Consider the following 23,687-nt stretch of genomic DNA (forward strand, 5'->3'; position numbering starts at 1 on the left):
TTAGGCTATTTGGTCCATCGTGTCTGCTCCACCTTTTCATCATGGTTGATCCATTTTCTCTCAGCCCCATTCTCCTACCTTCTTCCTGAATCCCTTCATGCCATGATTAATCAAAAATCAATCAACCTCTACCTTAAATGTACCCAATGACTTGGTCTCCACAGCCACCCGTGTCAACAAATTCCACAAATTCACCACACTCTGGCTAAAGAAATTCCTCCTCATCTCTGTCTTATTCTGAGGCAGTGTCCTCTGGTTTTAGACTCCTGCATTATAGGAAATGGCCTTTCCACATCTAGTCTATTGAGGTCATTTAATATCCGATAGGTTTCAATCAGAACCCCCTCAATTTTCTAAATTCCAGTGAGGCACAGGCCCAGAGCTATCAAATGTTCATCATATGAGAAGCCTTTCAATCCTGGAATAATTTTTGTGAACCTACTTTGAACCCTCTTCAATGTCAGCACATCCAGGATTAAGGAAAACCCCAAGGCATTCTACAAGTATGCGAAGAGCAGGAGAATAAGATGTGAAAGAATAGGACCTATCATCCTCCAGGGGGTTTAAACTAGATTTGCAGGGGGATGGGAATCAGAGTGTTAGAGCAGATAGAGAGGGGGAGGAGGATAAAGGTCATGTGAGAGCTGCAGGTATAGTGCATGGAGTAAAGCCAGATCTAACATATAAAGAGGCTTTGAGGAAAGAGAAGCAGAATAAAGGGTGTAAAGGTAGTAAGGTAGAAGGGCTAAAGTGTGTGTACTTCAATGCAAGAAGAATCAGGAACAAAGGTGATGAACTGACTGCATGGATACATATATGGAATTATGATGTAGTCGCCATTGCAGAGACTTGGCTGGCACCAGGGCAGGAATGGATTCTCAATATTCCTGGAATTCAGTGCTTTAAAAGGGATAGAGAAGGGAGAGAAGGGGGAAAAGGGGAGGTGGGGTGGCATTACTAGTCAGGGATACTATTACAGCTACAGAAAGGGAGGGTAATGCAGCAGGATCCTCTTTTGAGTCAGTATGGGTAGAAGTCAGGAACAGGAAGGGAGCAGTTACTCTATTGGGAATATTCTATAGGCCCCCTGGTAGCAGCAGAAATACTGAGAAGCAGATTTGGAGGCAGATTTTGGAAAGGTGCAAAAATAAGAGGGTTATCATGGATGACTTTAACTTCCCTAATATTGATTGGCACCTGATTAGTTCTAATGGTTTAGACAGGGCAGAGTTTGTTAAGTGTGTCCAGGATAGGTTTCTGTCACAGTATGTTGACCGCCAACAAGGGGGAATGCCATACTAGATCTAGTATTAGGTAACAAACTGGGTCAGGTCACAGATCTCTCAGTGGGTGAGCATCTGGGGGACAATGACCACCGCTCCCTGGCCTTTAACATTATCATGGAAAAGGATAGAATCAGAGGAAAATTTTTAATTGGGGAAGGGCAAATTAAGAGACTATAAGGCTAGAACTTGCGGGTGTGAATTGGGATGATGTTTTTGCAGAGAAATGTACTATGGATATGTGGTCGATGTTTAGGGATCTCTTACAGGATATTAGGGATAAATTTGTCCCGGTGAGGAAGATAAAGAATGGTAGGGTGAAGGAACCATGGGTGACAAGTGAGGTGGAGAATCTAGTCAGATGGAAGAAGGCAGCATACGTGAGGTTTAGGAAGCAAGGATCTGGTGAGTCTATTGAGGAATATAGGGTAGCAAGAAAGGAGCTTAAGAAGGGGCTGAGGAGAGCAAGAAGGGGTCATGAAGAAGGCCTTGGTGAGTAGGGTAAAGGAAAACCCCAAGGCATTCTTCAATTATGTGAAGAACAAAAGGATGACAGGAGTGAAGGTAGGACCGATTAGAGATAAACGTAGGAAGGTGTGCCTGGAGGCTGTGGAAGTGAGCGAGGTCCTCAATGAATACTTCTTTTCGGTATTCACCATTGAAAGGGAACTTGATGATGGTGAGGACAATATGAGTGCCGTTGATGTTCTGGAGCATGTTGATATTAAGGGAGAAGAGGTGTTGGAGTTGTTAAAATACATTAGGACGGATAAGTCCCCGGGGCCTGATGGAATATTCCCCAGGCTGCTCCACGAGGCGAGGGAAGAGATTGCTGAGCCTCTGCCTAGGATCGTTATGTCTTTGTTGTCCACGGGAACGGTACCAGAGGATTGGAGAGAGGCGAATGTTGTACCCTTGTTCAAAAAAGGTTGTAGGGATAGTCCAGGTAATTATAGACCAGTGAGTCTTATGTCTGTGGTGGGAAAGCTGTTGGAAAAGATTCTTAGAGATAGGATCTATGGGCATTTAGAGAATCATGGTCTGAGCAGGGACAGTCAGCATGGCTTTGTGAAGGGCAGATCGTGCCTAACAAGTCTGATGGTTCTTCGAGGAGGTGACCAGGCATATAGATGAGAGTAGTGCAGTGGATGTGATCTACATGGATTTTAGTAAGGCATTTGACAAGGTTCCACATGGCAGGCTTATTGAGAAAGTCAGAAGGCATGAGATCCAGGGAAGTTTGTTCAGGTAGATTCAGAATTGGCTTGCCTGCAGAAAGCAGAGGGTTGTGGTGGAGGGAGTACATTCTAATTGGAGGGTTGTGACTAGTGGTGTCCCACAAGGATCGGTTCTGGGACCTCTACTTTTCGTGATTTTTATTAACGACCTGGACGTGGGGGTAGAAGGGTGGGTTGGCAAGTTTGCAGATGATACAAATGTTGGTGGTGTTGTGGATAGTGTTGAGGATTGTCGAAGATTCCAGAGAGACATTGATAGGATGCAGAAGTGGGCTGAGAAGTGGCAGATGGAGTTCAACCCAGAGAAGTATGAGGAGGTACACTTCGGAAGGACCAACTCCAAGGAAGAGTACAAAGTAAATGGCAGGATACTTGGGAGTGTGGAAGAGCAGAGGGTATCTTGGAGTACATGTCCATAGATCCCTGAAAGTTGCCTCACAGGTAGATAGGGTAGTTGAGAAAGCTTATGGAGTGTTAGCTTTTATAAGTTGAGGGATAGAGTTTAAGAGTCGCGGGGTAATGATGCAACTCTATAAAACTCTGGTTAGGCCACATTTGGAGTACTGTGTCCAGTTCTGAGTCCTGACGAAGGGTTTCGTCCCGAAACGTCGACAGTGTTTCTCCTTATAGATGCTGCCTTGCCTGCTGCGTTTCACCAGCATTTTGTGTGTGTTGTTTGAATTTCCAGTATCTGCAGATTCCCTTGTGTCTGTGTCCAGTTCTGGTTGCCTCACTATAGGAAGGATGTGGAAGCATTGGAAAGGATACTGAGGAGATTTACCAGGATGCTGCCTGGTGTAGAGAGTATGCATTATGATCAGAAATTAAGGGAGCGAGGGCTTTACGCTTTGGAAAGAAGGAGGATGAAAGGAGACACGACAGAAGTATATAAGATATTAAGAGGAATAGATAGAGTGGACAACTAGTGCCTCTTCCCTTGGGCACCACTGCTCAATACAAAAGGGCATGGCTTTAAGGTAAGGGGTGGGAAGTTCAAGGGGGATTTTAGAGGAAGGTTTTTTCACTCAGAGAGTGGTTGGTGCATGGAATGCACTGCCTGAGTCTGTGGTGGAGGCAGATACACTAGTGAAATTTAAGAGACTACTAGACAGGTATATGGAGGAATTTAAGGTGGGGGGTTATATGTGAGGCAGGGTTTAAGGGTTGGCACAACATTTTGGGCCAAAGGGCCTGTACTGTGCTGTGCTGTTCCATGTTCTATGTTCTAAGTGTGACAATGGGAAAGTGTGTATGGAACCAGAGGAAATAGCAGAGGTACTTAATGAATACTTTTTTCAGTATTCACTATGGAAAAGGATCTTGGTGATTGTAGTGCAGACTTGCAGCAGACTGAAAAGCTTGCGCATGTAGATATTAAGAAAGAGGATGTGCTGGAGCTTTTGGAAAGCATCAATTTGGATAAGTCGCTGGAACCGGATGAGATGTATCCCAGGCTACTGTGGGTGGCAAGGGAGGAAATTGGTCTTTACTTAGAATTCAATGATAATGGAGAGGTTTCACCTCCCATTCTATGGGATACTCTGAAGGCTGTTTTAAGAGGGAAAATTATAGTGATATTTTCATATAAGGGAAAAAAGAATAAAACATTAGAGGAAATACAAAATAGGCTGAAGGTACTTGAAAAAAACACCAATTGAATTTGGCACAGGATACATTAGAGGAAATTAAAAAAATTAAGAATGAAATTAATAGTTTGGCTATAGAAGAAATCAGGAAATAATTAATGTTTCTGAAACAGAGACATTATGAAAGTGGATCTAAGTCTTTGAAAATACTGGCGTGGAAACTGAAAAAAAAATATAGGAAAAAATCCAATTCATAGAGTTAGGGATCCAAGAACAAGAATGATAAAAAATAAGCTGAGTGAAATTCAAGAAGCTTTAGAAGTGTTTTACAAAAATTCCAAAGTTCCAGGGGGAAGCAAAACCCAAATTGACATCTTCCTGAATTTTCTAGAGTTACCTACTTTAAGCGAAGAACAAAATAAAACGATGACTGCTGACATAATTGAAGTTGAACTAAAAGCTGTAATTAGTAGGCTTAAATTAAGCAAGTCACCAGGATCAGATGGGTATACGGCAGAGTGGTACAAAGAATTTTAAAATGAGTTCATTCCTGTCTTACTCCCCACACTAAACTGGGCTCTAAAAAAGGCACAAATGCCACCCAGCTGGAAGGAAGCGATAATCTCAGCTATACAAAAGAAGGCAAGGATAAAATGGAATGTGGATCATTTAGACCAATATCCGCTCTTAATGTAGATTATAGATTATTTACCTTCATCATGGACAAACGATTAGAAGAGTTTCTACCCATACTGATACATAACGATCAGACAGGTTTTATACAACAACACCAAACACAAAACAATATACGAAGGACACTTCACATTATAGATCATATACAAAAAAATAAAATTGAAGCAATAGTGAAAGCATGGGCGCTGAAAAAGCATTTAATTCGGTTGGATTTTCTTTACGGAGTTTTACATAGATTTGGTTTCCATGACACAATTATTAAAACTATACAGGCACTATATGACAACTCTACTGTTAGGATAAAAATCAATGGATATTTATCAAACCATTTCACCCTAGAAAGGGGTATGAGATAGGGCTGTGCATGGTCATCGCTACACTTTGCATTATATCTGGAACCATTAGCTCAATACATCAGACAAAATGAAGATATCAGGGGAATTACTATTAAAGGGACTGAGCATAAATTGGCCTGATACGTGGATGACATTTTGATCTATCTAGGGCAACCAACATACTCTTTACCTAAATTGATGCAATCCTTTGATATGGTCAATTATCAGGATACAAAATCAGCATAGCTAAAACCCAATTACTTTCATATAACTATAGCCCACCAAGAGAAATAGAAAGTAGATATCCCTGGGCATAGCAAACAGAGTCTTTCAAATATTTGGGCATCATTATGCCAAAAGATTTGGCGAAGTTATCAGAATGCAATAGCCTGTATTTAAAAAAAATTAAGGAAGATATAACAAGATGGAACCTAATTCCTTTTTTTAGTCTCAGTTCAAGGACTGAATCTATTAAAATGAATATACTGCCCAGACTATTATATCTCGTTCAGACTCTACCAATAGAGATCAATCAAAATCAATTCAATGAATGGAACAAAATATCAAGATATATATGGCCAGATAAAAGGCCTAGAGTTCATCTCAAAACTTTGCAGTTAGCCAAGTAAAAGGGGATATGGGGCCTACCTTCTCTTAGAGATTATTATTTTGCAGCACAGTTGAGAGCTGGGATATGCTGGTGCAACCCATCATATGACGCTCAATGGAAAAACATTGAGGAGGGGATATTTCCCCTCCTCATACAGGCAATTTTGGCTGATAACAACCTCATAGGCCTGATTTTATCCTCACAAATCAATGAATATGTTGTAACAAAAAGATCACTCCCTACTTGTACATAGTTATCTCCTTTCACTTGTTTTCTTTCTTTCCTCTCTTTTCTATAAGTGTATACCTCAGATAAATATTATGTGGAGATTTGTGGCATATATTGCTATATGATATATATGTAAAATATCTGAAATACATCTTATGGAATCATTTGTTTGATGATGAACTTCAATAAAAAATAAATTACTATAAAAAACTACCGCCCCTCCACCTATTTCGTATCATCCGCAAATCTGGCCACAAAGTCATCAATTCCGTCATCCAAATCTATGACATATAACGTAAGAAGAATCTGTCCGCAAGGGAAAGCAGGATCTCTCAGTGGCCACACATTTTAATTCCACGTCCCATTCCCATTCTGATATATCTATCCATTGCCTCCTCTACTGTGAAGATGAAGCCACACTCAGGTTGGAGGAACAACACCTTATATACCGGCTGGGTAGCCTCCAACCTGATGGCATGGACATTGACTTCTCTAACTTCCATTATTGCCCCTCCTCCCCTTCTTACCCCATCCCTGACATATTTAGTTGTTTGTTTTTTTCTCTTTCTCTGCCCATCACTCTGCCTGTTCTCCATCTCCCTCTGATGTTCCCCTCCCCCTTTCTTTCTCCTGAGGCCTCCCGTCCCATGACCCTTTCCCTTCTCCAGCTCTGTATCCCTTTTGCCAATCACTTTTCCAGCTCTTAGCTTCATCCCACCCTCTCCGGTCTTCTCCTATCATTTTGCATTCCCCCCCCCCGCCCCCGATTTCAAATCTCTTAGTATCTTTCCTTTCAGTTAGTCCTGATGAAGGGTCTTGGCCCGAAATGTTGGCTACTCTTTTCTCATGGATGCTGCCTGATCTGCTGAGTTCTTCCAGCATCATGTACATATTCTTTGATCCACAACATCTGCAGTTGTATTTTTGTGTTTTCCTTCTCAAGATGCAGGCTGAATTCTATCAGATTGTGATCACTTACCCAAAGGGTTCCTTTACCTTAAGCTCTCCAATCAATTCTGGATCATTGGACAACACCCAGTCTAGAATAACTGATCCCCTAAAATGCCATCTTGTAGGCATTCTAGGAAATTCCCCCCTTAGGATCTAGCGCTAAACTAATTTTCTCAATCTACCTGCATCCTGCATGTTTCTGTGAGGACTGTGGCTAGAAGCTCCATGCTGAGTGAATGCCTTCCTGAAGTAAGGTCTCACAAATATAACCATATAACAATTACAGCACAGAAACAGGCCATCTCGGCCCTTCTCGGTTCCATGCCAAATGCTTACTCTCACCTAGTCCCACCGACCTGCACTCAGCCTAAAACCCTCCATTCCTTTCCTGTCCATATACCTATCCAATTTTATTTTAAATGGCAATATCGAACCTGCCTCTACCACTTCTACTGTAAGCTTGTTCCACACAGCTACCACTCTCTGAGTAAAGAAATTCCCCCTCATGTTACCCCTAAACTTTTGCCCCCTAACTCTCAACTCATGTCCTTTTGTTTGAATCTCCTCTACTCTCAATGGGAAAAGCCTATGCATGCCAACTCTATCTATCCCCCTCATAATTTTATGAGTGGGACAGGCCATTTAATGCTACATCACCAGTTCACACATACATATCACTAACAGCTTTTGGCTGTCACCATTTTTTGTGCTCCAAAGCTCAATGCAGGCAGAGGGACAGTCTGCCTGACAGTGCTGACCTGGCAATTCGTGGCATTTCATTGGTGAAATCTATGTACATTAGCTCAGCTCAATCACTTCCCCTTGAAGTTTACAACTTTCCAAGAGGGATTTTAATTCAGCTATATTGGAATGGAAGAGCAGATTCGATGGGCTGAATGATCTAATTCTGCTCCTGTGCCTTATGGTTTTATTTTCAATGCTGGAAATATGCAAAGGCCAACAGTCTAAAAATTTCCTGGATATTTGTTTGGTGCCTTTTACCCAAGCACCTTCAGTGGTATGTTCACTTACTTACTGCCAGCTACACTGCTGATGTTTAGGGCAGCAATGAAGGACCCCATCTCAGTTTGTCTTTGGCCACTCAGATGTAGAATGACTTTTTATTGCTCATTCATTTTTGATGATTGTCGGTGATATCGGAAGACGGCATTGTAGTTCTGCATTTATAGATTGGAGTGTTGTATTTATGGACTATGGACTTTTTCAGAATGATGGTTTTTATATTCTGTGTTTTTTTTATCGCCCATTCCTTTTCCATTTTGTTGTGAGGTGAGGCTGTTTGGGGTTGATGTTCTGTTGTGTTCTGTTAGTTTTTTGGGCAGAGGAGGGTTTTTTTTGGGATGATGTTCCTGTTCCATTTTGTGAGGGAGGAGGGGGTTTTGGGGGTTGATGATCAGGATGCTTTTCTTTTTTGTATGAAAGGGTTTGATGTTTCTCTCTGAGTGACTTTCATGTTCTTTGTTTCACGGCTAGCTGGAGACTTGGTAATTGATGAACCTTAGAACCTTTGTTTCCAAAACAGTTTTGTTTTACGAGTCAGGCTGTTAGCCATAACCTGAACCCTGTGAACCTCGAGGACTGGGGAACCACTCTCAGTCTGATCTTTACTCTTTGACCTGTTTTGGCACAGGTGACTCTACCAAGAGCCAAAGCATAACGCCCTGAATTCAACCAACATAGCTCTCCAGGTCTTTGAGGCATGCAAGCCTCTAAACCACCACGAGGTTGTAGTTCTCTTGGAGGATGTTCAAAGGATAACTTACATTATTTGTTAATTATTTTAATTAGTTTGAAGAAACATGTTATTTCATAGCGTGGACCAGCACAATAACCAATTAGTTGTAATCAGTTGTCCTTTACAATGACTATGTGAAGTACATGTTCCTGCTTTACTGATGATATTTTAGTAGCTAATTCTCCTATTATGCCTTACACCATTGATCAGTTGTCAATCTACCTGGTGTGATGTATAATTGAACCCCTGGAGCTAGCACCAATAAGAATCCTTCTCCCCTTCCATTAGCAATGAGGGTGAGAAACTTTCATTGTAATTGAACCACTAAAGTTAATACCAATAGAAATCCTTCTCTCCCTCCCGTTGAATTGAGGGTGAACTATTGTCATTGTAATTGAACCTCTGAAATTAGCATCAGTAGGAATCATTTCCCCTTGCCTTTGGAATGAGGGTGAGTTACTTTGTTGTATTTGAACCCTCAAGCTAACACCAATAGGAATCATTTTCTCCTTCCCTTTCAAATGACGATGAGCTACTGTTATTTGTGGTGGCATCCATTAGTCTTGCGAGACCATGGATCTACGCCTGGAATGGTTTGAAGGGCACAGGCCTGGGCAAGGTTGTATGGAAGACCAGCAGTTGCCCATGCAGCAATTCTCCCCTCTCCATCACACTGATGTTGTCCAAGGTAAGGGCAAGGGCTGATACAGCTTGGCACCAGCGTTGTCGCAGGAGTTGCCAGAACGAGGTTGAAAGCAATGTCCGACTGCCTTAGGGACTCCAGCTCCGGATTTGTTCTCAGGGTTTACGCCCATAGCCTTTCCCATGAGTGGGTATGGCCATAAGGCAGCGGAGGTTTGAAATCATAGTTTTCCCTCTCTTAGATGGACTGCGTTTCCAGTCTGATGAGCTCCATCTACTCGAAGCACTGGTTTTAAGGTGCCAAGACCCGCCTTTGCCCCTTCTCCTGTCAGTAGAAACAGTTCTGCCGGGCTTAGAGGCTAAGCCACACGAGAAGTTCAGGAGTTGGACTTGGTTGTCAGAGGGTATTTGAGGTGCATGCTGTGAGGAGCAGTTTTAGCTAGTAGGAGCTTGGCCCCACTACAACTCCTCAGCTTGACAACCTTGGAACCACTGTTATTGTAATTGAACCCTAAAGCTAGTAACACCAGGAATTGTTCTCTCTTTCCTTTTGGAATAAAGATAAGTTACTGTCATTGACATTGACCCTAGAGCTAGCACCAGTAGGGATCGTTCCATCCTTCCCTTTGCAATTTTGTTATTGTGTTCAGACTTCAAAACGCACTGCTGAGGTCTCATTTGGTGTATTGTGAGCGGTTTTGGGCCCCTTATCTTAGATTCGATGTGCTGAAACTGGAAAGAGTTCAAAGGAGATTCACAAAAATGATTCCAGGGGGAACGGCTTGTCATAAAAAGAGCTCTGGGCCTGTATTCACTAGAATTCAGAAGAATGACAAGTAAACCCATCGAATGGTGAAAAGCCTTGATGGAGTGGATGTGGAAAGAGAGGCTAAGACCAGAGGACACAGCCTCAGAATAGATGGGCATCCTTTTAGAATGGAGATGAGGAGGAACTTCTTCAGCCAGAGAGTGGTGAATCTGTGGCATTCTTTACCACAGGCAGCTGTGGAGTCCAAGTTTGTATGTATATTTAAGGCAGAGGTTGATAGATTCTTGATTGGTCAGAGCATGAAGGGGTAGGGTGAGAAGGCAGGGGATTAGGGCTGAGAGGAAAATTGGATCAGCCATGATGAAGTGGCAGAGCAGACTTGATGGGCCAAATGGCCTAATCCAGCTCCTATATCTTATGATCTTAGAAACATGGATAACCTACAGCATAATACAGGCCCTTCGGCCCACAAAGCTGTGCTGAAAATGTCCTTTCCTTAGAAATTACCTAGGGTTAACCACAGCCTTCTATTTTTCTGAGCTCCATGTACCTGTCCATGCATGAAACCATGTTGACTATCGTTAATCAGCCTTATATATCCAGTCCCTTAGAATACCTTCCAATAACTTATATAACCATATAACTTTCTCACTACTTTTAGATCTCCTGATTTCTTTCTTAAGTCAGCTTCGTCAGCCTATAATTGCCTGCATCTTTTTAAACAGCAGAACATTGGCTGTCCTCCAATCCTCTGGCAACTTTCCTGTCCCTGAGGATGTCTTAAATATCTCTGCTAGGGCCCTGAAAATTTCTGCATTTCCCTCCCATAGGATCCGAGGGAACAACTTGTCAAGCCCTGGAGATTTATTCACGTTGATTTTCTGCAGGGTAGCAAGCAACATATGAAAAATATTCGTTTAAGATCTCCCCCAACTGTTTTGGATCCACACATAGATTATTATTTTTGTCTTCCAGAGGATCAGTTCTGTCCCTTGCAATCCTTTTGTTCTCAACATATAGAACTGTAGAACATTACAGCACAGAAACAGGCTTTTTGGCCCTTCTTGGCTGTGCCAAACCATTTTTCTGCCTAGTCCCACTGACTTGCACCTGGCCCATATCCTTCCATACACCTCTCATCCATGTACCTGTCCAAGTTTTTCTTAAATGTTAAAAGTGAGCCCACATTTACCACTTCATCAGGCAGCTCATTCCGCACTCCCTGTGTGAAGAAGCCCCTCCTAATGTTCCCTTTAAACTTTTCCCCCTTCACCCTTAACCCAGGTCCTCTGTTTTGTTTTCTCCCTTAACCTCAGTAGAAAAAGCCTGCTTGCATTCACTCTATCAATACCCATCATAATTTTATACACCTCTATCAAATCTTCCCTCATTCTTCTACGCACCAGGGAACAAAGACCTAACCTATTCAACCTTTCTTGGTAACTCAGTTTCTCAAATCCCGGCAACATCCTTGTAAACCTTCTCTGCACACTTTCAACCTTATAAATATCCTTCCTGTAATTCAGTGACCAAAACTGCACACAATAATCCAAATTCGGCCTCACCAATGCCTTATACAACCTCACTGTAACATTCTAACTCTTATACTCAATACTTTGATTTATAAAGGCCAATGTAGCAAAAGCTCTCTTTACTACCCTATCTACCTTGATGCCACTTTTAGGGAATTTTGTATTTGTATTTCCAGATCCCTCTGTTCTACTGCACTCCTCAGTGCCCTACCATTTACCTTGTATGTTCTACCTTGGTTTTCCATTCCAAAGTGCAATACCTCACACTCATCTGTATTAAACTCCATCTGCCATTGTCAGCCTATTTTTTCCAGCTAGTCTAAATCCCTCTGCAAGCTTTGGAAACCTTCCTCACTGTCCACTACACTTCCAATCTTTGTATCATCAGCAAATTTGCTGATCCAATTTACCACATTATCATCCAGATCATTGATATAGATGACAAATAACAATGGACACAGCACTGATCCCTGTGGCACTCCACTAGTCACAGGCCTCCACTCAGAGTAGCAATCCTCCACTACCACTCTCTGACTTCTCACATTGAGCCAATGTCTAATCCAATTTAGTACCTCACCATGTATACTTAGCGACTGAATCTTCCTAACTAACCTCCCATGTGGGACTTTGTCAAAGGCCTTACTGAAGTCCATGTAGACAACATCCAATGCCTTCCCTTCATCCGCTTTCCTTGTAACCTCTTCAAAAATTTCTAATAGATTTGTTAAACATGACCTACCATGCAAAAAGCTGTGTTGATTCTCCCTAATAAGTCCCTGTCTATCTAAATACTTGTAGATCCTATCTCTTAGTATTCCTTCCAATAATTTACCTACTACCGATGTAAAACTAACCAGCCTATAATTTCCCGGATTTACTTTTACAGCCTTTTTTAAACAACAGAACAACATGAGCTATCCTCCAATCCTCCAGCACCTCACATTTTAAATATATCTGCCAAGGCCCCTGCAATTTCAAAACTAGTCTCCTTCAAGGTCTGAGGGAATACCCTGTCAGATCCTGGGGATTTATCTACTCTGATTTGCCTCAAGGTAGCAAGCACCTCCTCCTCTTTAATCTGTATAGGTTCCATGTCCTCACTACTTGTTTGCCTTATTTCCATTGGCTCCATGCCAGTTTCCTTAGTAAATACAGATGCAAAAAAACCATTTAAGATCTCCCCCATTTCTTTTGGTTCCATACGTAGCTGACCATTTTGATCTTCAAGAGGACCAATTTTATCTCTTACTATCCTTTTGCTCTTAATATACCTGTAGAAGTTCTCTTGGATTATCTTTCACCTTGACTGCCAAAGCTACCTCAGGTCTTAGCCCTCCTGATTTCTTTCCAAGTTTTTTTTGCACTTTTTATACTCCTCAAGTACCTTATTTGCTCCCTGTTTCCTATACATGTCATACATCTCTCTCTTCTTCTTTATCAGAGTTCCAATATCCCTAGAGAACCAAAGTTCCTCATTCTTATTCACTTTGCCTTTAATCCTGACAGGAATATACAACCTTTGCACTCTCAAAATTTCTCCTTTGAAGGCCTCCTGCTTACTAATCACATCGTTGCCAGAGAACAATCTGTCCCAATCCATGCTTTTTAGATCCTTTCTCATTTCTTCAAGTTTGGCCTATTTCCAGTTCAGAACCTCAACCCGAGGACCAGATCTATCTTTATCCATGATCAAGTTGAAACTAAGGGTGTTATGATCACTGAAACCGAAGTGTTCCCCTACACGCACTTCCGTCACCTGCCCTAACTCATTTCCTAATAGGAGATCTAATATTGCATCCTCTCTAGTTGGTACCTCTATATATTGATTTAGAAAACTTTCGTGAACACATTTTGCAAACTATAACCCATCTAGACCTTTAACAATATGGGAAACCCAATCAATATGTGGAAAATTAAAATCCCCTACTATCACAACTTTATGTTTCCTGCAGTTGTCTGCTATCTCTCTGCAGATTTGCTCCTTCAATTCTCGCTGACTATTGGGTGGTCTATAATACAACCCCATTAATGTAGTCACACCTTTCCTGTTTTTCAGCTCCACCCATATGGCCTTGGTAGACAAGCCCTCTAATCTGTCCTGCCTGAGCACTGCTGTAACATTTTCCCTGACTAGCAATGCCACCCACCCACCCACCCTTCATCCCTCTGCCTCTATCACGTCTGAAACTTTGGAACCCTGGAACATTAAGCTGCCAGTCCTGCCCCTCCTGTAGCCAAGTTTCAATAATGGCTACAATGTCATAATCCCATGTGGACCTTTCCCCAATTTTGAATCTTAATCAGTCCTATCTTTTTGCATACATAGTTTGAGATTAATGGCATTGTGGTCACTGGATGCAAAGTGTTCCCTCACACAATCTTTTCTCACCTGCCCTGTCTTATTCCATAATAGCAGATCCAGTATTGCACGCTGTCCCATTGGGGCTTCTACGTCCTGATGAGGGAAACTTCTGTGAGCACATTTGCATTGAAATATGCACAGCTCAGGACAGTAGTTGCACCATGCTCAGCCTTTTGATTCCTGACTTTGTCTAAGGTCTTACTAACATCTGCCACCACAACATCTCTACTAACTGTTCTGACACTCTGGTTTCCATTTCCCTGCAACTTTAGTTTAAACCCCACCATGCAGCATTAACAAACCTTCCCACTAAGCTATTAGTCCACCTCCAGTTCAGGTGTCCCTTCTGTACACATTCCACCTTCCCTGGAAGAGAGCCCAATGATCTTGTGACCACCCTCATACACCAACTCCTTAGCCATATGTTAAACTGTATAATCTTCCTAATTCTGGCTCATGGCATGGATAGCAATCCTAAGATCACAACCCTGGAGAGCCTACCTTTCAACCTGACTCCCTGAATTGCCTATGCAGAACCTCATCACCTGTCCTACCCATTTCATTGGTATTTACATGGACCACAACCTCTGATTGTTCACCCCCCACTTAGGAACGCTAGGAGACTCAATCCAAAATGTCCTGGATCCTGGCTCCTGTGGAGTTTTGTTTTCACCCACAGAACCTCCTGTCCATTCTTCTAACTAATGAATCCCCTATCGCAACAGTGCGCCTCTTGCCCCCCCCCCCCACCACATCCTTTCTGAGTCACAGAACCAGACTCAATGCCAGAGGACCCACTACTGCAGCTTTCCTCTGTTAGGTCATCCCCCCCAAGCAGTATCCAAAGTGATATACCTGTTGTTGAGGGAGATGGCCACAGGGGTACTCTGCACTGGCTCCTTAACCCCTTTCCTCTTCCTGACTGTCACCCACTTTCTTGCGTCCTGCACCTTGGGTGTAACTACCACTCGAACTACCTAATTTCTTCAAATAAAAACAGAGAGTACTAGAAAAGCTCAGTAGGTCAGGCAGTTTATGTAACAAAAAAGATCATGTTTGATGTTTCCCCCAATGAAAGAACAGGACTTCCAGCCACTGAGTCTGCACTAATCATTAACCACCATTTTATACTAGTCCAAGTTCAATCCCAATTGTATTTGTTTTATTTCGAGATTCAGCACAGTAACAGGGCCTTCTGAGCTGTGCTACCAAATTACACCCATGTGACCAATTAACTTACTAACCCATACGACTTTGGAATGTGAGAGGAAATAGGAGTACTTGGAGGAAACCCACCTGGTCATGGGGACAACATGCAAACTCCTTACAGATGGGTGGGGGGGAGGGAATTGAACGAGGGTCAATGGCATTTGAAGTCTTACGCTACCACTGCACCACTGTGGCCACCCGTTATTCTCCCAATGTTCCCATCAGCTCACCCCACACTTTAACACTTACTGAGATGCTAGAGGCAAGTTAACCTACCTCTGGAATGTCCTTGGGATATGGGAGGAAACCAGCACTTCCAGGGGAAACAAGATGGTCACTGGGAAAACATACAGTACAAACTCAACAGGATCTGAGGTCAGGATTAAACTCTGGTCTCTGGGGCAGTGAGCCATCAGCACTACCCATTCATGCTGATCTCATGACCTTTCAATAATCTGCGAATGCAGTTTGTACCAGATTGTCTGGAAAAGGTGTTTGTGCATGGGTTGTTGCTGAAGTTCATTGATCAGCACAATGTGGGGGCTCTAGCAAATGTACATCGCACAGTTCAGTGTAGTGCTTTCTCAAATGCACAAGTTGTGCCAAAAATCTGTTCAAATCAAGGGATCTGATTCATGATTCAAGATGCCACAATCTGATTAGAGATTAGGGGCCAAGGATTAGGGGGAAATAGGAAGGAAATTTACATCAAATTATTTTATGTAATTTTAATATTTTAATTATGCATGAGTTAGGTGTTTTAATTAGCTTTGTTTAATTCCTGGAGTTGTTTTAATTTAACACAAATGTCAAAAGCCCTGGGTCACTCACATTGCACCACACCACTGTAATCCATCATCAAGGAACGGGAGTAATAGTCTTTACAGAGAAAAAAAATGCTAAAAGGGAATATTATGGATATTTTTTTAAGCACTGAAGGTTCCTTTATAGAGGGATGCGCTGCACAACCAGTCATAATTGGTTCTAATAGGTTTTTGCTGAGGTTTATGACTTTATGACTTATTAAAATCATATTTCCTGTCTGCTTTGAATTACAGGGCCAGTGATTCAGCCAATTTCAGGTCATGATACAGCTTACTCCTTACGGTCACAGATTAATCACTTTTATTGGATTTTAATTTAACACAAAGACAGAGCCACACACAGATATGCATGTATAGGCTGCTTTGTTCAATGCTACAGCTCATGGTTTATATCTTAATGAGGTTGTCCATCATATTTGTAACACAGCTAATCCCTAATGCAACTCATTTATAAAACATCCCTACCCTACCACTACATGGTACAGTATCTTCTAAAGAGAAGCTAATAGATGCCAGGAATTCAATCTCAGTGGTCATTAATAACCTTGCTATTGGTCCAAGGGAGATAGAATAGATTCTAAACATTTCATGCTATTTCAGCCTTTTTCAGCAATCATCTATTAACTCTACAATTCTGGAGGCGTTTATGGAATGTGGGAGTACACTTAGGAAGGCAATCAGGAGGGTAACAAAGACACATGATATGGTAAAGGAGAATTCTAAGGAACTCCATAAGTAGATCAACAATAAAGGAGTAATTATGGAAAGAACAGAGCCCCTTCAGGGTAGAGTGGAACCACAATAGATGGGTGAGATCTTAAAAGAACTCTTCTCATCTGCATTTACTGTGGTGTAGTTTATGGGAACTAAGGAATTCAGGGAAGAAGATTATAACAATATCCTAAAACCTGTAGATATTATCATGAGCATAAGATGTCGGAGTCCATAAAGTCTGCTCCATCATTCGATCATGGCTGATATATTATCCTTCTCAAGCTCATTCTCTTGCTTTCTCCCTGTAACCTTTGACACCCTGACTAATCAAGAAACTATTAATGTCCACTTTAAATATACCTAATGAGTTGACCTCCATAGATATCTGTGGCAATGAAATTCACAGATACACAATGAAGAGCGTTTCATTGCTTTGGGCCTGTACTCACTGAAATTCAAAAGAATGAGGGGTGACCTCGTTGAAACCTATCAAATGGTGAAGGACTGGATAGAGTGGATGTGGAGAGGATGATTCCTGTGTTGGGAGAATCTAAGACCAGAGGATTCAGCCTCACGATAGAGGAGTGTCCTTTTAGAATGGTGATGAGGAGGAATTTCTTTAGCCAGGGAGTGGTGAATCTGTGGAATTCTTTGCCACAGGCAGCTATAGAGGCTAAGTCTTCATGTATATTTAAGACAGAGATTGATAGGTTCTTGACTGGTCAGGGGATGAAAAAGATGTGAGGAGATGGCAGGGGCTGAGAGGAAAATTATATGACCATGATATAAGAGCAGAATTTGGCTATTTGCCTGCAATCATGGCTGATCCTTTTCTCCCCTCCTAAGCCCCACTCCCCAGACTTCTCCTTGTAACTTTTGATGCCTGTCCAAACAAGAAACAATCAAGCTTTGCCTTAAGTACACCCAACAACCTGCCCTCCACAGCTGCCTGTGGTAATAAATTCCATAAATTCACCTTCCTCTGGCTAAAGACATTGCTCTGCCTCTCTGTTTTAAATGGATGCCCTTCTATTCTGAGGCTGTGCCGTCTTGTACTAGACTCTCCCACCATGGGAAACATCTTTTCCACATTTACTCTATCTAGGCCTTTCAACATTCGAAAAGTTTCAATGAGATTCCCCCCTCATCCTTCTAAATTACAATAAGTAAAGGCCCAGAGCCATTAAACGTTCATCATATGATAAACCTATCATCCTTGAGAACCTCCTCGGGACTCTCTCCAATGCCAGCACATCTTTTCTTGGTTGAAGAGCCCAAACCTATTCACAATACTCAAGGTGAGTCCTGACTGGCATCTTATAAAGCCTCATCATCACATTCTTGCTCTTGTATTCTAGTCCTCTTGAAATAAATGCTAACATTGCATTTGCCTACCTCACCACCTACTCAACCTGCAAGTTAATCTTTGGGGTGTTTTGCAAAAGGACTCCCAAGTCACTTTACATCTTAGACTTTGGATTTTCTCCCCATTCAGAAAACAGTTTGCATATTTATTTATTCTACCAATGACCATGCATTTACCAACATTATATTTCATAATTCACTTTCTTGTCCATTCTCCTAATTTGTCTAAGTCCTTCTGCAGCCTTCCTGATTCTTCAATACTACCTACCACTCCATCAATCTTCATATAATTTGCAAATATGGCAACAAGGCCAACTATTCCATAATCTAAATCATTGATATACAGCATAAAAGGAAGCAATCTTAACATTGCCCCCCGCACACCACCACCAGTCACTGGCAGACAAGATGGTTGATCCTAGCCACTATCAATAATCTTCAGAGATAGCCTTCCTGGCATGAATAGTCGCATCCACCACCTGCTTCCCTGGCTTTATGTGACCTTGAACAGGGGGAGCTAGGCAGGTACTACACCTTGCCAAAGGGTGACCTATAGGGTAGCTGAGGGAAGGAGCGCCTTACACCTCCTTTGGTAGAGTCATATCTCCACCCCACTACCCAAGCTACCCTGGGTAGTGGAATCGAAAATTTAAGGAAAGAGGTTTAATGTGAGAGGTGGAAAGATTTAAGGGGCTTGTGAGACAAGTTGTTTACACAGAGGAAGGAGGGTATATAGAATAAGCTCCCAGAGGAAAGTGGTAGATCTGGGTACAATTATAACTTAAATGATATTTGGACAAGTTTGTGAATAGGAAATGGGCCAAATACAGGTAAAATGGGACTAGTTCTGGAAGGCACAATGATGTGCATGGATGGACTGGACCCTAGGACTAACTTCTGTACATAATAACTCTAGCAAGGTGTGACCTAACCTATATCCTTGCATCAATGAGCCTCTGATGTAATCACCTCTATGCTGACGTTAGGCATTTACATTTCCCTGTTCTGCAAGAGCGAGTTCTTAGAATGATACAGCAGGGATAGAGACCCTTCAGCCTATCTAATTGCTTCCAGCCATAATGCCCATACAGCTAGTTCCAGTTGCCTAGTTTGGCCCCATCCTCTAAATCCCACCTCTCTATGTATTTGTCCAAGTGCTTCTTAATTGATACTAGTGTATGTACCTTAACCACTTCCTCTGGCAGCTTGTTCCAAATACTCACCACCCTCTGCATGAAAAAGCTGTCCTTCAGGATCCTTATAAATCTGTCCCCCCTCACTCTAAATCTATGCCCCCTATTTGCCCTGGGGAAAAGTGTTACTGTCCACTTTATTTTTGTGTTTCATAGAGTTAAACACTTTTATAAGTTGCTGTCATTTCCCTATTTTTCAAGAAATGAAGACATCCCAGTCAACCTCTTCACCCCTTTAGTCCTGGCAACATCCCGTAAATCTCTTCAGCACTCTTTCCAGTTCAACTACGTTTTTCCTATAGCAGTGTGACCAGAACCGAACACAGTACTCCAAGTGATGCCTGGCCAACTGCAACTTACTATCCCAACTCCTATGCTCAGTCCAGAATAGCTGGCATGCTAAATGCCTTTTTCAACATCCTCTCCATATGTGATGCAGTTTTCAATCAACTGCACACTTTAACTCCTAACTTCCTCTGTTCAATTACACTCCCTAGTGCCGTACCTTTCATAGTATTAGTGGCTCACTGGTTTCATTTTCTAAAATGCATCATCTCACACTGATCTGTATATCAGTATTATTTCTTTGTATCTGCATAGTTCATCTTCTTTTTCATATGGGTTGCTTGTCTGTCTTTGTGTGTAGTTTCTCATTGATTCTATTAATTTCATTATCCTGCAAGAGAATGAATCTCTGGGTGACATTTACTGTATGTACTTTGATAATAAATTTACTTCAACCTTTGAACTTTTGCCACTCCTTTGCTCATTTCCCTAACTGACTAAGATTCCCCTTCTTCACTATTACGATAAGCTTCTTCACTATCATGAACACTTCCTAATTCCACTTGCACTTCCACTTCTCTAAGTCTAGTTCAGCATTTGAACCATTCTGAAGAGGGTACATTTTTCAAGATGCCTTTGTTACATTGTCCAATATTTCCTGACCCTGATACAACTTGCACTAACAAAGTAAAGATTAGAAAGTTGGCTATTATATTGTCTTTCTGATTAAGGAGCTTACTTTAATAATTCCAATAAATTTTCTTGTGATATGAAGGCTGTCAGTGAAACTGCACTCATCCTAATGTGTTTTGCAGATGAAGGTGGTGAACTGCTTCATACAACCGCCACATGTGTTTGCGGTGAAGGCATTGCTAAAATGCTGTTGGGGAGAATTTGATCACCGTAATGAATAGGGAATACAATATTTTTCCACGTCAGGATGGTGTGTGATTTGCTGTGGGTCTTGAAGATATTGATGCCTCCACATTTGTGTGTGGTGGCTAAGGCCCTTGGCTTGTGTGCAAAGATCCCTCATAATAATCCCTTAGTGGTCAACAAGGTCTTTGTGGTTTAGGGTTAGGGTACACTTAGTATCCTAAATGTATACCAGTACACTTATCCTCATTGCTATTTTCTCACAGGTGTCTCTACAGTTGTTTATCTGTAGTAATTCATCAATGGTCAGTCTACTGTTGAGAGGATAGCCAGAACAGTTGCTCTCAATGTAGGACTGAAGTCATACAGTTCATTGAAATGTGGAATACAGGTTCAGTAACAGCTGAAGATGGTTACAGATGGACCCCAACAGCTTCCAAGTGTGTAAAACAGGCTTCGGATAATCATCCGGAGCTCTTCACCATAATGAAAAAAAATGAGAAAGTTATCTCTGATGATAGAATTATGAAATAAAAACAGAAATCCACAAAATGCTGGAGGAACTCAGCAAGCCAGGCAGCATCTACGAAAAGTGATGGGTGGAAGAGGTAAAAAGCTGAAGGAAAATGAATCTGATAGGAGAGGAGAGTGGATCATAGGAGAAAGGGAAGGAAGCAGTGAACAGGCTCAGAATCTATTCATTTCTGGTGAATGGTCATCAAACTGAAGTAATGCTTTTTAGTGCACAGATTCTGGCTGCCCACTGAGTATTAAATGTAGTGTTTTTTTTTCATTTCTAGTGATTCGCAACATCTTAAGCAAAGTTGAGTCTGGTGTGCCTATAGCTTAGGGATAACACTCTCACATCTGAACCGAAAGGTCATAAACTGGAAACATACCCAAAGTTAAGGTCAGTGATCCTATAAAAATCCCACAGTGTTCCGTCTTGCTATTTGTGACTTAGTAAAGGTTCCACATAAACACAAGTTGTTATTCTTGGTTTTAAGCTGAGAGTTTCAGCAGTTGAAATGTTCCTGGGATTGAACCATCATTCATTCATTATCAGAGTTACAGTGGAATATGTTCTACCTTGAAAGTCTGGACAGCCTGATGTTAACTACAAATCCCCACAAGGTTTTTGATGCCTTTATCATAGAACAGTTATCTGCCGTCAGTCTAATGCATAAACTCAAGAGAGCCTGATGATGCTTGAAATCCAGAGCAACGAGCACAAAATGCTGAAGGAACTCAGCAGGTCAGGCAGCATCTATGGAGAGGAATCAACGGACAATCTTTCAGGTTGAGACCCTTCATCAGGACAAATACATCTTGCTGAATTAGATTTGAAAGTTTATCCTTCATTGAGCAGGAAAGACTGGTATGAACCTTGAACCAGTTACTTCCTGATTTGCTAATTTTGGATGCAAACTTTTGCTATAATATCTTCAACACTTTGGGGTGTCACTATTCAGTTTCAAATGCAACAAACAGTATATGCCTCTCCTCTTCTTGCAGAAACACGCCATATCAAAATTCCAGTTTTGACAATTAATGAAGTTTTGCTCAGTGAACCATTTTTGCCAGGAATGTATCACTTTTTTTTGTATCAAGGAATTACTCTGACTTAAACTTAAGACTTCCCTGCAGATGAAATCATATAACCATATAACAATTACAACACGGAAACAGGCCATCTCGGCCCTTCTAGTCTGTGCCGAACGCTTACTCTCACCTAGTCCCACCTACCTGCATTCAGCCCATAACCCTCCATTCCTTTCCTGTCCATATGCCTATCCAATTTTTTTTAAATGAAAAAAAACAAACTGCCTCTATCACTTCTACTGGAAGCTTGTTCCACACAGCTACCGCTCTCTGACTAAAGAAGTTCCCCCCCCGTGTTACCCCTAAACTTTTGCCCCTTAACTCTCAACTCATGTCCTCTTGTTTGAATCTCCCCTACTCTCAATGGAAAAAGCCTATCCGTGTAGGCTTTTAAGTACACTTCTAAGAGTAAACCTAGCAATTATAACCCTGTCAGTTTGTCGTCAGTGGTAGGTAGATTAATGGAAAGTATTCTTAGAGATGGTATATATAATTATTTAGATAGACAGGGTCTGATTAGGAACAGTCAACATGGATTTGTGCGTTGAAGGTCATGTTTGACAAATCTTATTGAATTTTTTGAAGAGGTTACAAGGCAAGTTGATGAGGGTAAAGCAGTGGATGTTGTCTATCTGGATTTCAGTAAGGCCTTTGACAAGGTTCTGCACGGAAGGTTAGTTAGGAAGTTTCAATCGTTAGGTATTAATATTGAAGTTGTAAAATGGATTCAACAGTGGCTGGATAGAAGATCCCAGAGAGTAGTGATGGATAACTGTTTGTCAGATTGGAGGCTGGTGACTAGTGGTGTGCCTCAGGGATCTGTACTGGGTCCAATGTTGTTTGTCATAAACATTAATGATCTGGATGATGGGGTGGTAAATTGGATTAGTAAGTATGCAGATGATACTAAGGTAGGTGGCATTGTGGATAGTGAAGTAGGTTTTCAGAGTTTGCAGAGAGATTTAGGCCAGTTAGAAGAGTGGGCTGTGCGATGGCAGATGGAGTTTAATGCTGATAAGTGTGAAGTGTGAATTTTGGTAGGAATAATCCAAATAAGACATACATGGTAAATGGTAGGGCATTGAAGAATGCAGTACATAGAACATAGAACATAGAATAGTATAGCACATTACAGTCCCTTCGGCCCACAATGTTGTGCCAACCCTCAAACCCTGCCTCCCATATATCTCCCCACCTTAAATTCCTCCATATACCTGTCTAGTAGTCTCTTAAACTTCACTAGTGTATCTGCCTCCACCACTGACTCAGGCAGTGCCTTCCATGCACCAACCACTCTCTGAGTGAAAAACCTTCCTCTAGTATCCCCCTTGAACTTCCCTCCCCTTATCTTAAAGCCATGTCCTCTTGTACTGAGCAGTGGTGCCCTGGGGAAGAGGCGCTGGCTGTCCACTCTGTCTATTCCTCTTAATACACCTCTATCATGTTTCCTCTCATCCTCCTTCTCTCCAAAGAGTAAAGCCCTAGCTCCCTTAATCTCTGATCATAATCCATACTCTCTAAAACAGGTAGCATCCTGGTAAATCTCCTCTGTACCCTTTCCAATGCTTCCACATCCTTCCTATACTGAGGCGACCAGAACTGGACATAGTACTCCAAGTGTGGCTTAACTAGAG

The sequence above is a fragment of the Hypanus sabinus genome, chromosome 1 (assembly GCF_030144855.1).
Source record: "Hypanus sabinus isolate sHypSab1 chromosome 1, sHypSab1.hap1, whole genome shotgun sequence".
NCBI lineage: Eukaryota > Metazoa > Chordata > Chondrichthyes > Myliobatiformes > Dasyatidae > Hypanus > Hypanus sabinus.